Genomic DNA, 5,714 nt, shown 5'->3' on the forward strand with positions numbered 1-5,714 from the left:
CAGATTAGTAGCTTATTTGCTATTTCTTTCTGCAATTTCTGATCAGAACCACGAAAATACATTAATAAAAATCATCTAGTGATTGGAAGTGATTCATTTGTGGTGGCCAACAATACACAATCAAGCTATATCATGTGTACGTTTAGGATAGAATATTTAATCGAATTAAGTATTCTATCTGTATGGTTTGCCATACAGATAAATCAAATTTATCCTAACCATACATCATCTGTATGGTTTGCCATCCTTAGGCTTTTTTATATATGATATATGTAAGTTTTGTAGTTCTCTTCACTGACTAACATTTTATTCCCATTCTGCCTATTCCAGCATACTTCTCGTGACCCCGAGAAAGAAAGGGGCTCATCAAGAAGCAGGGAAAAGGAGAGAGAGAGAGGAAGTGATAAAGACTGGGACAGGGACAGGAGTAGAGATAGAGACAGAGATAAAAAAAGGGACAAAGATAGGGATAGGGATAGGGATAGGGACAGAGAGAGGGAGAAGGACCGTGATCGTCATTACAGAGATCGTCATAGGGATCGGAGTTATAGGAGAGAGGGAGAGGACCAGAGATCGGGATGAAGATGATCTTCATCGAATTCGGGATTATGATAGGTAAGATCAAATGCAGCTCTAAAATCTAGTTGGATTTATGTTATATACCTTTTCAGTTGCTCATTTGTCTGTTTCCAAATTCATCTGAGTGAAACTCTTGCAAAAGCCATCTGGTGGAGAGCAACTATTTTTCTTGGGAAGGAAGAATTATACGTTGAAATATCCGGATGATACTTCCACAAGTTACATTGAATTTCTTTCTTTTTCTTTTTTCATGGATAAGCAGTTTATACTTTTCTATGCATTAGCTTTCATGTTCACATTATAGTAGGGTTAGTGGTAGTTGTGCAGTAAAACACATACAAATCTTATTCTAAATGTGCCCTTTATTCAACTATGGGCTATTGGTTCTGTTAGGTTAGTAGTAGCTTTTACTTTCCTATGCTCAAACTTTCTTAGTGTTATACATGTTCCGTAGAGGCTAACATCTACACAGATCATGGAAAGTTATATTTTCAACCAATTTATCACTTTGTTGTTGGTACTAATGATGTATCTTTTCATCAAAAGGATCAGTGGTTTTGATATGGCACCTCCTAGCAGTCCCTTGTTACCTGGCGCTACTGATGTTACAGGTACATGGTTCAGTTTCATTTCAATTGAAGTATCTTGATAACTATCATTTTTTCTTGGACATAGTGTGGAAGTTCGTATCAAAATGCATGGTTACGTTATGGTAAGCTTTTTGGTTCTTTGACTTCCACCTATATTGGCAGCGAGTCCTAGTTAGATTAGTTCTTTTCTTTTTGTTAATTTGTACTTGGTGAAATAATTTTGTGACTAAGGGTGTTTGTTTCTTGTTGTGTTTAGTGTTTGTGTGTTTGTCAATGTTGGGCTACTTACCCCACTGTGCTGAAAATGGGCGTGAGCCGACTTCTGTAGCTTATAAAGGAAGAATCGATACAGGTCTTGTTCATCTTCAAGGAATTGTGTGCTTGGTAGTCTACAAATATATTCTCTAGTAATAAATACACTGTAAAATTCTCCATCCTTTAATAAACGAACTATTCCCTCCTAATTATATGATGTATAACCCTTACATTCCTCACATTTACATGCTGGAGAGTAGTGACCAGTTTTTGGACATGAGTGGATTCCCGCAGCAATCTCTTCTTCTACCGCTAATAGTTTTGTTGTTGCCTACTTAATGATACTCTTAGTTGTTGCGTACTTAATGATGCTCTAAGTATTATTTTTTGGAATGTTTAGGCCTGAATGCTACTTCCTATGGATCTGCAAGAAAATTACAACGATTAACAGGTACACGTTTAAATTTATTATAAATATTACTTTTTGGACGTATCCCCTTTTGTGCAAAGTGGAAGAAATTCTTCAGATGTAAAAAAGCAATTTGCATAGGTGAGAACATGCATTTTTTCACAAGTTTTTCTACAAATCTAGGCTGCTGAATCAGTTGATACTATTCTGACATTTTTTGTGCTTTTAAGTGATCTGTTTCTAGTGAAAATTATGTTATTTATATATTATGTAATATGGATATAACATACTCATTTGGATGAGTTTTAGTTATGTCAAGTAAAAATATTAGACAAACAGATGAAGAAGATATTTATCTAGTATTCATTATGTAATGACATTTGATAGTAGGTAGGTCCTTCAGGTTGTATATAGATTAATATTAGGTGTTTGCTTTCAGATTGACAATATATAAATAAACATAATAAAATTTAAAAACTTAATAAGATACAAATACCTAATGATGGAATCCACAATATCTAATAAATTGCTAGAGTAATATTAATATACTAAATTACAGATATAACATGACAAACGTCATTTAAAAGAAGCAAATGATATCTCCTTTTCCTTTTTAAAACCTCTGCGAGCCTTGTTTCTTGACTGCTGAAAATTGATATCTTCATCATCTACGACTGATTTAACCTTTTTTGATGATCTACTCCTTTTTGCATAAGTCTTTGTCACGACCCGAACTAGGGCCTGACCGTGATGGACATCCCAAACCATGAAGGCCCGGACGTCCTACTCTATCTGATCTGGTAATCATGCACAACATTCATATAATAAAAGAAAATGTGAAATTATAATCTAATACGGAAACATGGTCATCCTCTGAATTCAGTTTAACAATAAGGAATGAAATCCGAAATCAACTTAACCACATCTGAAATAGTCTGCGAAATCTATACTACATGATCTAAAGACAACTGTCTGAAAAGCTGGGACAAGGCCCCCAGTAGACCAAAACAAAGGAATAACATAATCTGAAATAACAGGCCTTCTGGAATAAAGAAGGCTTACCACTGCACGGATCACTTCTCTCTGGATACTCTACTGATTAGCCGGGCCCCTAGACTGAGCCTCCGTACCTAAAAGGTAGGAGGTCAATACAATTGTACTGGTATGAAGAGCAAATCCAAAATAATAAGTTATATTAAACATATATGAGAGCAATTTAAAATAGTTCATAAACATATCATATGGTAAGGAATCACATGGGCATTTTCAAAAGACTCTGTAAAATCATATGAACTCTGTGACACTTTTTAGTTTACTTCTGCACTAGGTGGTATACCCTACAACACTGAAATTCCACAGGCTATATGGAATCCTCTATTGACTCGGACGGGAAGCCTCCTACCCAAATGTGCCGCAAGGATTGGAGTCTCTGACTCTGCTATGCCACACGGTCGTCGCCAGAGTAAAAATAATATACCCGAATCAGTAAATCACGATTTTAAGATAAGAGTTACTTAAACTCAAGCCTTCTTCGGGTAACCACCTAACCCTGTTTAAGCCCATTTTAAACTCTTTAAAACATGCATTCTATAAAACATATTCTAAAAACATACTCTGTTATGGCATACATACTTATGGTATCGTCATACCATTGACTTGCAAGTCACATCTCTGAGTCATTATTAGCATATTACAATCTCTATTTTCAAACATAAATTCAGGACTACCACATCAATAAATCATTTCAAAGAACTCTTTCTCTAAAACTTATGTAAACAAATGTATGCAACTCTCTTTGTCAAACCTTCAATGATGCAAGGTGGCCATGTCAAATCTCTTAATCTCATACAAATCTTTCTCTTTTAACAAAATATATTTACATTAAGAAAATCCCTCTCCTAAATCTCTAAATCATGCTCAAAATACTATGGTATTTGAGTAAACTATTTTCAAGCCATAAATCATGCATTTCAATCAATCGCCATAAGATCATAAACATAAAGTTATCAAAATAGAGAAATTTTCATTATTTGTGCTCTCAAATAAATCTTCAATTTCAAGTATCATACATACACTTATATGTGTAAATCAATTTAAGGGGGATAAGGCCTAAAGGCTAAAACAACAATATCATTAAACATGCATAAAGCATAATAAAATAATGGATTTCAAAATCCCTTTAACAAATTTATGCTTGATGATCTTTAAATCATAATTGAGTGTTTTCAACAAGCCCATGTAGTTTTAGGATAAACCCCACGTACCTCAATTTAAAAATTTGATAGATGATTCTTGAAGCCTACGATTTGGGGATTCCAAATCTTCAATTAGTTTCGAAAACCCGCGGTTGAAGCTTGAGTTATTTGGGTTTTTAGTTTGAAACCCTAGAGAGTGTTCTTGGTGATTTTGAGAGAAATAATGTTATTTTGGTATTTGGAGGATTTAATCCCATGTTATGACTGAATAGGGGGTGGAAAATACCACTTTTTCCCTTAAAAACGTGAAAACAGAACCTAGAAATTTAGTGCGTGCAACAGAGCATGTGTCGCACGCTAATCGCGCGATGCTACTATCTCAGTCACAAAAATGGCCATAACTTTTCGCTCGGTTATCAGATTTTGGCGAAATTGGTATCGTTGAAAATATAATTCAAAGAGATTTCATTTGATATATAGTAGGCCCTCTAATTCGTTATATAAAAAGAGTTATGGTTGATTGAAGTTGACCCAAGTTTCGACGCTCACTCAAACTCAAATGATAGGAAAGCTTTCAACTCGTCCTTGAGTTTGAGGACCTCTATGATCTCAATTCATGCTCAAATAGGTTCCCACACTACATAATTGATTAACATGCCAAATTTGCATAGGATTTTTGTCTTTTGGATCATCTACGCATAGAAATGACGATTTTTGTTCTAGCCCGAAATGCAGGGTGTTACATTATCTCCCCCTTAGGATCATTCATTCACGACAGATGGATAGAAACGTTGAAGCTTAAAGGTATGAAATAACGCAAACATGATGTGTCTTCTAAGAAAGGATATAACCGATCTGAAATATTTAAACTTCTATCATGAAACTGAATTTTGAGCTGACTTGCCCTTACTTGTTTTAAGGAGCTGATTCATGCTGAGAGTTTAGGATTTCTCCCTGAAGTGTTTATGCTCAAATCACACACATTGGATTTGAAAGTGATAACTTATGTAAGTACGAATCATGAGGCAACAAGATTTAGATCGTACAAAGGTATTACAATATCTGGGCTAAAATAGCTTGAAAAATTTGAGATTATGTGCTGAACTCTTATGAACTGAGTCATGACTAAATAATTGAATCTGAAATATGATGCTTGGACTGAAATGAGTTCGCAACTTACACGGATAGAATAGATTATCTTTTGGGATGATCATACGTATTGGACTTCGGATAGTTGGACTGGGTGAAAAGGTGGAAAACCACTGTAACTTGTCTGCCCGACTGTCAAACTGAATTACTGGATATACAGACGGAATTATACTAGACACTTATACTTAAATGGAGTATCTCTTCAACACTCTTTCTAAGAGAATTCTAGTAGCATTAGGGAGCAAAGGATCTTGGGCACAATTTACACTAGACATCCAACTACGGAATCACAACGTTGACATTATTCTATAGCACGAAATATAGACATGTAACTTATAAACTAGGATAGAATTACCAAACCTTAGGCAATCAACTTCTTACTTTCAAGGTTAGCCACACTTCTAAAATACTTTATCAACTATATTTTCCACTTAAACACCATGCTCATTAATTCCACTTATTTTTCTCACATGGCCGCTGATATTTCCATCTACTAATGTCTAAACTGAACTAAATCCCCTCACCATCTTCAAGCCT

At 34.9% G+C, this 5,714-nt stretch overlaps 1 long non-coding RNA gene across 1 annotated transcript; it reads left to right on the forward strand.

The window, feature by feature from the left end:
- Nucleotides 1-257: 257 nt before the first annotated feature.
- On the forward strand, nt 258-2,842 carry LOC107871623. The gene is made up of 4 exons (XR_007055415.1): nt 258-615; nt 1,126-1,190; nt 1,426-1,521; nt 1,825-2,842. It is a non-coding gene; the product is annotated as an uncharacterized LOC107871623 (long non-coding RNA).
- The last annotated feature ends 2,872 nt before the right edge of the window (nt 2,843-5,714 follow it).

Source organism: Capsicum annuum, chromosome 5 (assembly GCF_002878395.1).
Source record: "Capsicum annuum cultivar UCD-10X-F1 chromosome 5, UCD10Xv1.1, whole genome shotgun sequence".
In the NCBI taxonomy this organism is placed as follows: domain Eukaryota; kingdom Viridiplantae; phylum Streptophyta; class Magnoliopsida; order Solanales; family Solanaceae; genus Capsicum; species Capsicum annuum.